Raw genomic sequence first — 12,605 nt, 5'->3', positions numbered from 1 at the left:
TCTTTTGTCTTACACTCAGATTGTAACTGTGAACTCTCTGGAGCAGTGACCAGATTTTTGTGCTGTGTTTGCACAGCACCTGGCACAACAGGGCCTTGGTCCAGAAATAGGGCTGAGGCGTCCCTGTAATAAAATAATTAATTCATAATAATTAAGTGCCAGAGTGGCTCAGAGTGACGGGTCCATCACTGTCCGATGATGGCCAGCCACAGACACATCAGAGGAAGGTGGAAGAACCCCCACGTTGGGGTGTTATAACCCTGGATGTGCTCCCCAAGATGGACACTCACTAGGCTGCAGCACTAGACCCAAACCGTGTGCTCCTGCCTTTCAGGGCTAGGAAGAGCTGAGGTAGGGCCTCTCTGGCCCTGAGTCTTCAGGCACACACCCAGGTGCACACCACATCGGGAAAGTGGGGTCCATGCAGTCCAATCACCCAGGCCCTGAAACTAGAGTGCTCCCAGAGTCCCACCCAAGCTGCAGACTCTGCTTTATTGTATCCCTCTTCAGGCACAGTGTAAGCAAGTACCACAGAGACTCTGGAAGGGAATTTCCAATGCACACCCACTTTATTCATGGGGAAAGCACAAGAGAGGTACAGAGCTACAGAAAATCCACAAAACCTGCAGGGAAACCCCTTTCTCCAGTGTCATCATCCCTCCGAGAACCCTTTGGGGTTTGGACTGTCCTTTCAGGGCTCCCTTGCACCCCTCTCCTACTACTCAGCCATCAGGTTCTGCTCAGAGTGTCTCTCTGTCCCCCTAACCTGTACAAATGTGGTGGTCCTGCTGCTCAAAGAGTATGTCCCTTTTTAAGAGCAGCTCCAAAACCTCCTTTGTCTTTGTTCCTTCTTTGGTGCTGGGGATTTTCCACTGCCACAGCATTCCCCATCCTTCAGGCAACCTGGGAGAACCAGCTTGCTTGAGCTTGTAGGTTCATAGGTTCCAAGGGACCACTGCAATAATATGGTCTGACCTCCTGAAAAGAATGGGCCAGAGAAATTCCCCCCAATAATTCCTTGTGCAGGTCCTTTAGAAAAATATCCAATCTTGATTTCAGAATTGTCTGTGATGGAGAATCCACGACGGCCCTTGCTAAATTGTTCTAATAGTTAATTACTCTCACTAGTAAATATTTATGCCTTATTTGCTCTATGTATGCCTCATTTGTCTAGCTTCCAGATCCAGGCACTGGATCTTGCTAGATTGAAGATCCCATTACCAAATATTTATTCCCCATGTAGGTACTTATTTCCTGCAATCATCTCATCCCTTAACCTTTCTCTTTGTTGAGCTAAATAGATTGAGCTCCTTGAGTCTATCACTATTAGTTATGTTTTCTAATCCTTTAATCATTTGCATGCCTCTTCTCTTACCTCTCTCCAATGTATCAATATCTTACTTGAATTGTAGACGCCAGAAGTGGACACAATATTCCAGCAGCAACAGTATCAAAACCAGAGGTAAAATAACCTCTCTGCTCCTATTCGAGTCCCTTTTTCTGCATCCCAGGGGGGAGGGATAGCTCAGTGGTCCCTTTTTTTCAAGGTCTCTTCCAGTTCTAGGAGATAGGATATCTCCATTAATTTGTGGGAGGGATAGCTCAGTGGTTTGTGCATTGGCCTGCTAAACCCAGGGCTGTGAGTTCAGCCCTTGAGGGGGCCATTTAGGGATCTGGGGCAAAAATCAGTACTTGGTCCTGCTAGTGAAGGTAGGGGGCTAGACTCAATGACCTTTCAGGGTCCCTTCTAGTTCTAGGAGATAGGGTATCTCCATGTTATATTATTAGTCCTTTTGGTCACACTGGCAGCTCACATTCGGCTGATTATAATTATCCACCATGACCCACACTCCTTAACACAATGTTTCTCAACCAGGGAGTACCCAGAGGTCTTCTGGGGGTATTCAACTCATCTAGGTCAGTGTTTCTCAACCTGGGGGTTGCAGCGCACAGTGGGGTCATGGGACAGGTTCAGGAGGGATTGCAAGTGCAGGGCCCTCTCAGTTTGACAGTGACCCATTGATATCTGCTCTTTGAGTAAGGTCTTTCAACCAGTTGTCTACCACCTTATTGTAATTTCATCTGGACCACATATTCCTAGTTTGTTTATGAGAACATCATGTGGGACTGTGTCTTACTAAGATATCATCTACTGCTTCCACCCTATCCAGTAGGCTAGTAGGACTGTCAAATGAGGAAATTAGGTTGGTTTGACATGATTTGTTCTTGACAAATCCATACTGTCTTCTCCTCCTATCCCTGTTATCATTTAGATGCTTACAAATTCATTGTTTAATTATTTTTTAATTGTCTTTCCAGGTATCAAAATTAGGTTGAGCGGTCTATAATTCCCCAGGTCCTCTTTGTTCTCCTTTCTAAAGATAAGCACTATGTGTCCCTTTCTCCATTCCTCTGGAACCTCACTCATCCTTCCATGAACTCTAGAAGATAAATGCTAATGGGTTCAAGATTGCTTCAGCTAGTTCCTTAAGTACCCTAGGATGAATTTCATCAGGGTCTGCCAACTTGAATACACCTAATTCATCTACATATTCAACCTGTCCTTTCCCTATTTTGATGTGCATTCCTTCCTCCTTCTTAATATATATTGTGTTGAGTATGTAATCACCATTTACCTTTTTTGTGAAGACTGAAGCAAAATAGGCATTAGCCCCCTTGAAGTCATCATTTACTATCTCTCTTTTCCCACTAAGTGGAAGAACTACACTTTCCTTCATCTTTTTCAATCTCCTAATGTATTTAAAGGACCTCTTCTCATTAAATGTTATGTCCATTTTCCTAATCCTTTTTTCATCCACCTGCAATCAATACACATACAGCTGCATGAGGGAAACTGCTTCTTCTCATCTCTCAGGCCATTGTATTCTTGAAACTGCAGCAGAAAGAGAGAGGAAGAGAGAGACAGGCATCAAACACACCAGAGGCTGAGATTTTGCAAGGGGCTTAAAGAGTTTGGATGCTGTGAAAATTAGTGGGAAATGGGACATCCAAATCTCTTTGGCCATTTGATGGTGGCAGTAACAGCACACATACACCAGATGCTACCAGCACAGAGGGAAAGTATAAGACCCCACAGGTCTAGATCCTTGGCCTTCAGAGCTGCTAGAATCTGTAGGCTGCTATCCAGCAGCAGCTGTAACCAGCTTGTGCTCCACTGCCCATGATCCACCATGGACCCAGACCATAGGCAGTCCCACCTCAAGGGGTCTGGGAGGCAGCAGCCTCATGGCTCCTGTCCTGATTGGCTCCCTGCCCTATATGAACCCAAGGGGGATTCCAGGAAGCATCCAGACAGCAGTGTGGCTCGTCTGCAGCTGCCATGACCCTTCCTGCTCCTGGCTTTGACCTCAGCTTGATTTGAACTTTGTCTCCTGACCTGGACACTGACTCGGACTCTGACCTTTGGTATTGACCCTGTCCTGGAACCTGACTATAAATTTCTCCACTACTTCCAGCCTCAGGTTTGCCCTTGCTTTGGCCCTTGGTCCTGACTGCCCTGTCACAGAGAGGAGATTAGCCAGCTTCCAGTAGTTCAAACTCCCTCAGCACAAATTAACAATGGCCCCAGCAAGGCTGGAACATATGACACCTTATCACTAAGACTAGTCCGCTGACCACGGAGCAAGGAAGTCATGTTCTTGTGTTACCAGTGGGATAGCTGGACAAAGGGCTGATGTGCTGACAAACATTGCACAGCCCAGCAGCTAAGTGATGTGTGATTCTTTCCCAGTAGGATCAGGGTGATTCTCGGAAGGAAGTACTCCTATTGGGTGTCTACTCTATTTGTAAGGGGCAGAAATGTGACCTTGGAATTTTAATAATGAAAGAAGGAGAGAGAGATGGGGAAGGATACAATGAGAGAGAGAGAGAGAGAGAGAGAGAGAGAGAGAGAGAGAGAGATGAATTTTGTGAATTATTTCCTTTAGGGAACAAAGCCTGGTCTGGAATTTTTGACGGGAACAGGTTGGGTTGGTTTGATTTGGGAGTTGGGTTAGAGTTTTGGCTTCCTCCCTCATCAGCTCCAAGTAAAGGAAGGAAGTTGGTATCTGGAAAGAGACACTCGGAGGAACGCGTGCACATAGACAAAAACAGCGATAGAAAACAACACTGGAGACAGACAAGGCTCTGAAATTCACAAGTAAGAGGACTAACCATACAAAACACAAATGCATGGAGAAAAGATGGCAACCCACAGAAGGTGGAAAGGAAAAAATGCAAGATGCACGCAAGCCAGAGGCATATACCCACAAACACACACAGAAGAAATATAACATGAGAAACACAAGACTCACACAAGCAAATGATTCATATACAGAGAACACACACACACACAAAGCAAACTCTGAAATACACAAGATGGCTTCACACAAAGTAAACACACACAAGCCCAAATATGAGACATGAAAATATGTGACTCATAAAAGCAAGAGTGTTGGGTTTTCCTCTTGGGGCAGTGAATACCAGTAGAAAGGTGCTGGCATAGCAGATTGCTGTCAGTAGAGATGAATAAGCTATACAACTATAAAGTATGGTTATAATAGCTAAATTGGTGCAAAAGCTTCTCTCTCTCTCTCTTCCCCCCTATATTTGTGCCCATCCCATTGTGGGGGTGTCTGAGGACTGGCAGATGCTCCAGGAACATGGGAGGTTGTTATTGCCGTGAGCATTCTTGAGAGGTATAATTGCTAGAGCATCCAAACCAGGGAGGCGTCCATCGGGTGTTTTTACCATGCAAACTGGGACTCTTTGGCCCTTGTTTCCTTGTATCGTTAAGAGCTTCTGAACTCGCAGATGTCCTGCTTTCACTTAGGCAGTCATGTTGGTGTCTGTTACAGTCCTTCACTTCCTCTGTTTCATCAGCTCTAAACTGTTCAACTCAGCTCAGCTTCTCGTGGGGATTTGGGAAAAGAGCAGAGGGGGTTGGAGCTAGGACTTCTGGGTTGCACCCCTGGTTCTGTGAGGGGAATGAGGTCTCGTGGGTTAGATTATGGAGGGTTGAGAGTCCTGGGTTCTATGCCTGGTTCTGGGAAGGGAGTGTGATGTAATGGGTTTGAGTTGGGGGAGGCTGTGACTCAGGAGTCATGGGTTCCGTTCCCTACTGTCAGAGGAGAGGGGTGTAATGATTGAAAGAAGGGGAACTGGGAGCCAGGACTCCCTGGGTTCTTTATCAGGGATGGTTTAGACAGTATATGGTCCTGCCATGAGGGCAGGGGACTGGACTCGATGACCTCTCAAGGTTCCTTCCATTCCTAGGATCTATGAATCTATGAATCCAGTGCTGGAGCTGTCTGTGCATTGCAGTCTCAACTGGAAAGTTCCCTCCAGAATACTGGTGTCAAGCAGTAAGCACATGGCCTCGGTCCAGTTGACTTCAAAGTGAAGGGGTAAGATTGTTGTACAGTAGTTGAGTAGGTACCCATTTGTCTTGTAGATGAGGTGTTGTGAGATCAGATCTCCCTGAGGCCATGCTTAACAGTTTGCAGTTGGACTGGAGACATCTGTTCAGTGCTATATACATTTTATCACACTCTGGGAGCTTGCCATGATGGGAAACCATTTTGCAGTTGGAAAATCCACAGTGAATGTGCGCAAGGCTATTAATCATCTCCTGCTATGCAGCTCTGTGGCTCTCGGCAATGTGCCGGACAGAGTGGATGGATTTGCAGCAATGGTGTTCGCAAACTGTGTTAGGCCATAGACACCTTCTTTTTCTGGCACCAGCACTCCACAGAATCACAGAATCATAGGTTTAGAAGAGACCACAAGGGTCATCTAGTCTAACCCCCTCCCAAGATGTAGTATTCTTTTAACTAAACCATCCAAGCTAGATGGCTCTCCAGCCTCCTCTTGAAAGCCTCCAGTGAAGGAGCTTTCACAACTTCCCTTGGCAGTCTGTTTCAGTGGTCTACTGTCCTTACAGTTAGGAAGTTTTTCCTAAGATTTAATCTAAATGCTGTAGTTTGAACCCATTGCCCCTTGTCCTTGGCAAGAGAGAACAACTTCTCTGCATCTTTTTTATGGCAGCCTTTCAAGTATTTGAAGACCGCTATCATGTCCCCCCTTACTCTCCTGTTTTCCTAACTAAATATACCCAGTTCCTTCAGCCTTTGCTCATATGGCTGCATTCCATCCCTTTGATCATTTTTGCTGCCCACATCTGGATCCTTTCCAGTTTTTCTACGTTCTTTCTATATATTGCTGACCAAAATTGAACACAGTGCTCCAGCTGAGGACTAACCAGTGCCGAGTAGAGCCGTACTATCACCTCTTGTGACTTGCATGCTATGCCTCTGTTCATTTAACCTAAAATTGCATTTGCTTTTTTTGCAACAGCATCACATTGCTGATTCATGTTGAAGTTGTGATCCACCACAACTCCCAGTTCCTTCTCAGCACCAATCCCCCATTCTGTATTTGTGCATTTGATTTTTCTTCCCTACGTGTAGCACCTTACATTTGTTGTTTTTTGTTGAATTTCTTTTTGTTGTATATATCCAGTGCTCCAGTTTATCAAGATCCCTTTGAATTTTAGCTCTATCCTCCAGAGTGTTGGTAACCCCCCAGCTTTGTGTCATATGCAAATTATAAACTGTGATCAAGTCACCCTTTAGCTTTCCCTTTGTTAAGCTAAATTGAACTCCTTAAGTCTATCAGTACAATACATGCATTCTGATAATCTAATCATTCTCTTGGCTCTTCTATGAACCCTCTCCAATTCACCAACATCCTTCTGGAATTTTGTACACCAGAACTGTACACAGTATTCCAGCAGCAGCCACGCCAGTGCCAAAAACAGATGTAAAACAACTTGTCTACTCCTACTTGAGAGTCCCCTGTTTATGCCTCAAAAGATCTCATTAGCCTTTTTTTGGCACTGGGAACTCATATTCTGGTGATTATCCATCACCACCCACATTCCTTAATACACTAATTGTTCTACAAGGGCAGTGTCATTGAGTTTTAATTACTTTTGAGTGCCTACTTCCAGAATGGGTTTGGGAGATAGGTGAGCACTCTTTGCTAACAAATGGCTGGTTCAATGCACACTGATTTTATAATGATACATAGCTTATAGAAAGACACTGAGTCTTGGACCTGGTATACACTATGAGTTTAGTTCGAATTTAACAGCGTTAAATCGAATTAAACCTGCACCCATCCACACAACGAAGCCATTTACTTTGACATAAAGGGCTCTTAAAATCGATTTCTGTACTTCTCCCTCACGAGGGGAGTAGCGCTGAAATCGACATTGCCATTTCGAATTAGGGTTAGTGCGGCCGCAATTCGACGCTATTGGCCTCCGGGAGCTATCCCACAGTGCACCATTGTGACTGCTCTGGACAGCAATCTGAACTCGGATTCACTGGCCAGGTAAACAGGAAAAGCCCCGTGAACATTTGAATTTTATTTTCTGTTTGCCCAGCAAAGGAGAGCACAGGTGACTACGCAGAGCTCATCAGCACAGATAACCATGCAGGCCGATAATCGAAAAAGAGCACCAGCATGGACCGTATGGGAGGTACTGGATCTGATCGCTGTATGGGGAGAGGATTCCGTGCTAGAAGAACTACGTTCCAAAAGATGAAATGCCAAAACATTTGAAAAAATCTCCAAGGGCATGATGGAGAGGGGCCACAATAGGGACTCATATCAGTGCTGTGTGAAAGTTAAGGAGCTCAGACAAGCCTACCAGAAAACCAAAGAAGCAAATGGAAGGTCCAGGTCAGAGCCACAGACATGCTGCTTCTACACTGAGCTACATGCAATTCTAGGGGAGGCCGCCACCACTACCCCACCTCTGACCGTGGATTCCGAGGAGGGGGTAATCTTAGCCATGCCTGAGGATTCTGCGGACGGGGAAGATGAGGAGGAGGAGGAGGAGGAGCTTGCGGCGAGCACACAGCACTCCATTCTCGCCAACAGCCAGGATCTTTTTCTCAGTCTGACTGAAGTACCCTACCACCCTACCAACCCTACCAAGGCATTATCCCAGACAATGAGGCTATGGAAGGGACCTCTGGTGAGTGTACCTTTGTAAATATAAAACATGGTTTAAAAGCAAGTGTTTTTTAATGATTAATTTGCCCTGAGCACTTGGGATGCATTTGCGGCCAGTACAGCTACTGGAAAAGTCTGTTAACGTGTCTGGGGATGGAGCGGAAATCCTCCAGGGACATCTCCATGAAACTCTCCTGGAGGTACTCCAAAAGCCTTTGCAGAAGGTTTCTGGGTAGTGCAGCCTTATTCCGTCCTCCATGGTAGGACACTTGACCATGCCATGCTAGTAGCAAGTAATCTGGTATCATTGCATGACAAAGCCTGGCAGCGTATGGTCCCAGTGTTAGCTGTCATTCAAGCAACATCCGTTCTTTATCTCGCTGTGTAATCCTCAGGAGAGAGATATTTTTCATGGTAACATGGTTGAAATGCAGGAATTTAATTTAGAGGACAGAGGTGGCCATTCGTACTGGGCTGTTTGCCTGTGGCTGAAAAGAAATCCTTCCCTGCAGTTAGCCAAGCGGTGCGGGGGGAGGGACATTGGCCCTGAACTTTTCGCGTTTGGCTAGCAGGGATCTTCCCTGATAGCAGCCACATGGTGGGGGAGGGGTAAAGTGATCATCCCACAGAATTGGATGGGGGGGGGGCGTTAGTTTGGTTTCTGCAGGCATCTTCCCTGATACCAGCCAAGCGGTAGGGGGTGGGGTAAAGCAATCATCCCAGAGAATTGGATGGGTGGTGGCGGGGTTTAGTTTGGTTTCTGCTGCTGCACATTAACAGGAAAACCGCAGCACTCAATGGGCTTTGCTTGGTATGGGAAAGGAGGGCACTGCTTTAATGAAGGTTGCAGAAGCTGAAAGACAATAGCTTACCATGGCTGCATGCAAGCCAAATTCTGTTGCCCGGCCCTGCGTCTGTGATCTCTAATACCAAAGCCGCAGGCGCTGAATATAAGATGCAAAATGCAACCTTGTACTGAAATCACATGTGCTATGTAATGTGAATAGTATTGTTCACTGTGAAAAAGTATAATCATTGTTCTATAAAATGTATCTTTTAAAATACTTCGCTCCCTTTTTTCCCTCCCTCCTGCAGCTGCAAATTTTTCAAGCTTCCCTCCTCCGTCCCAAAGGCTATCTCAGATAAAGTGGCGATAAAAAGGCACGCGAGATGAAATGTTCTCGGAAATCATGAAATCAACCCATGATGAAAGAGCTCATCTGAATGAGTGGAAGGACATGGTATCAAAGTACAGGAAAGATTCCAGTGAACGTGAGGACAGGAGGGACCAACATGAAGAGAGGAAGGATGCTCAAGATGAGATGTGGCAGCAGGAAGATCAGAGGAGGCACAATGTAACGCTGGGACTACTGCGGGATCAAACGGACATGCTCCGGCATCTGGTGGAGCTTCAGGAACGACAGCAAGATCACAGAGTGCTGTTGCAGCCCCTGTATAACCGCCCTTCTCCCTCACCATGTTCCATAGCCTCCTCACCCAGACGTGTAAGAACCCGGGGGAGGGGGAGGCTCCGTGCACCCTCCCACTCCACCCCAGTGGACAGCCCAAGCAAAAGGCTGTCATTATTTTGAACTTTTGAAGTGGCCTTTTCCTTTCCTCCTATCGTCCTCCCAAACCCCACCCAGGCTACCTTGTCAGTTCTCTCCCTATGTTTATAATCAATTAATAAAGAATACATGATTTTTAAATGATAGTGACTTTATTTCCTTTGAAAGCAAGCTGTGTTTGAAGGGGGGAGGGTGGTTTGCTTACAGGGAATGAATCAATCAAGGGGGTGGGTTTTCATCAAGGAGAAACAAACAGAACTTTCACACCGTAGCCTGGCCAGTCATGAAACTGGTTTTCAAAGCTTCGCAGATGCACAACGCTTCCTGGTGTGCTCTTCTAATCGCCCTGGTGTCTGGCTGCACGTAATCAGCAGCCAGGCGATTTGCCTCAGCCTCCCACCCCGCCATAAATGTCTCCCCCTTACTTTCACAGAGATTGTGGAGCACACAGCAAGCAGAAATAACAATGAGGATATTGGTTTGGCTGAGGTCTGAGCGAGTCAGTAACGATCGCCAGCGACCTTTTAAATGGCCAAATGCACATTCTACCACCATTCTGCACTTGCTCAGCCTGTAGTTGAACAGCTTCTGACCACTGTCCAGGCTGCCTGTGTATGGCTTCATGAGCCATGGCATTAAGGCGTAGGCTGGGTCCCCAAGGATAACTATGGGCATTTCAACATCCCCAACGGTTATTTTCTGGTCTGGGAAGTAAATCCTTTGCTACAGCTGTTTAAACAGACTAGTGTTCCTGAAGATGCGAGTGTCATGAACTGTTCCCGGTCATCCCATGTTGATGTTGGTGAAACGTCCCTTGTGATCCACCAGTGCTTGCAGCACCACTGAAAAGTACCCCTTGTGGTTTATGTACTGGCTGCCATGGTGCTCCGGTACCAAGATAGGGATATGGCTTCCATCTATCGCCCCACCACAGTTGGGGAATCCCATTGTAGCAAAGCCATCCACTATGACCTGCACATTTCCCAGAGTCACTATCTTTGGTAGCAGCAGCTCAGTGATTGCTTTGGCTACTTACATTACAGCAGCCCCCACAGTAGATTTGCCCACTCCAAATTGATTCCCAACTGACCGGTAGCTGTCTGGCGTTGCAAGCTTCCACAGGGCTATAACCACTCGCTTCTCAACTGTGAGGGCTGCTCTCATCTTGATATTCTGGCGCTTCAGGCAGGGAAAAGCAAGTCACAAAGTTCCATGGAAGTGCCCTTATGCATGCGAAAGTTTCGCAGCCACTGGGAATCGTCCCACACCTGCAACACTATGCGGTCCCACCAGTCTGTGCTTGTTTCCCGGGCCCAGAATTGGCATTTCACGGCTATAACCTGCCCCATTAACAGCATGATATCCAAAGCGCCGGGCTCCGTGGTTTGAGAGAATTTTGTGTCAATGTCCTAATCACTCTCGTTGCCGCACTGCCGTAGCCGACTCCTCCTCACCTGTTTTTGCAGGTTCTGGTTCAGCATAAACTGCACGATAATGTGTGAGGTATTTACATTGTTCATGACTGCTGTCTTGAGCTGAGTGAGCTCCATGGTTGCCGTGGTATGGCGTCTTCACTGTTCACCCAGGAAAAAAGGTGTGGGGAGGGGGAGGATGTACCTAGAACCACCTGCAACAATGTTTTTCGCCCCATCAGGCATTGGGATCTCAACCCAGAATTCCAATGGGCGGAGGAGACTGCGGGAACTATGGGATAGCTATGGGATAGCTAGCCACAGTGCAATGCTCCGGAAGTCGACACTAGCCTCGGTACATGGACGCACACCGCCGAATTAATGTGCTTAGTGTGGCTGTATACACCCGACTTTGCACAATTGGTTGTCAAAAATCGAATTCTGTAAATTCGGAGTAATCCTGTATTTAGCAGTGTTAAATCGAATTAACCCTGCACCCGTCCACACAACGAAGCCATTTATTTTGAAATAAAGGGCTCTTAAAATCAATTTCTGCACTCCACCCCGACGAGCGGACTAGCGCCAATATCGATATTGTCATTTCGAACTAGGATTAGTGTGGCCACAATTCGATGGTATTGGCCTCCAGGAGCTGTCCCACAGTGCACCATTGTGACCGCTCTGGACAGCAATCTGAACTCGGATGCACTGGCCAGGTAGACAGGAAAAGTCCTGCGAACATTTGAATTTCATTTCCTGTTTGCCCAGCGTGGTGAGCACAGGTGACCACAGATAGCTGAGCTCATCAGCACAGGTAACCATGCAGGCCGATAATCGAAAAAGAGCACCAGCATGGACCGTACGGGAGGTACTGGATCTGATCGCTATATGGGGAGAGGATTCAGTGGTAGCAGAACTTTGTTTGAAAAGACGAAATGCCAAAACTTTAAAAAAAATCTCCAAGGGCATGATGGAGAGAGGCTACAATAAGGACTCAGATGAGTGCTGCGTGCAAATCAAGGAGCTCAGACAAGCCTATCAAAAAACAAAGGAGGCAAACGGTCGCTCTGGGTCAGAGCCGCGGACATGCCCCTTCTACGCCGAGCTGCATGCAGGTCTAGGGGCGGCCGCCACCACTACCCCACCTCTGACCGTGGATTCCGAGGTGGGGATAATATCATCAGCTACACCTGAGGATTCTGCGGATGGGGAAGAGGAGAAGGAGGAGGAGGACGAGCTTGCGGAGAGCACCCAGCACTCCATTCTCCCCAACAGCCAGGATCTTTTTCTCAGCCTGACTGAAGTACCCTCCCAACCCTCCCAAGTCAGTATCCAAGACCATGACCCCATGGAAGGGACCTCAGGGGAGTTTACCTTTTAAAATATAAAACTTGTTTTAAAAGCAAGTGTTTTTTAATGATTACTTTGCCCTGAGAAACAAACAGAAATTTCACACTGTAGCCTGGCCAGTCATGAAACTGGTTTTCAAAGCTTCGCTGATGCACAACGCTTCCTGGTGTGCTCTTCTAATCGCCCTGGTGTCTGGCTGCGCGTAATCAGCAGCCAGGCGATTTGCCTCAGCCTCCCACCCCGCCATAAAGGT

At 46.8% G+C, this 12,605-nt stretch overlaps 1 protein-coding gene across 2 annotated transcripts in view; it reads left to right on the top strand.

The window, feature by feature from the left end:
* The window catches only part of LOC135975277 (uncharacterized), a 259,450-nt gene that overhangs the window by 235,008 nt on the left and 11,837 nt on the right, over nt 1-12,605 (top strand). The gene's annotated exons all lie outside the window — the stretch shown is intronic.

The sequence above is a fragment of the Chrysemys picta genome, chromosome 13 (assembly GCF_011386835.1).
Source record: "Chrysemys picta bellii isolate R12L10 chromosome 13, ASM1138683v2, whole genome shotgun sequence".
Lineage (NCBI taxonomy): Eukaryota > Metazoa > Chordata > Testudines > Emydidae > Chrysemys > Chrysemys picta.
Note: the sequence above shows the minus strand (reverse complement) of the source record. Positions and strands in the feature narration are given on the sequence as shown.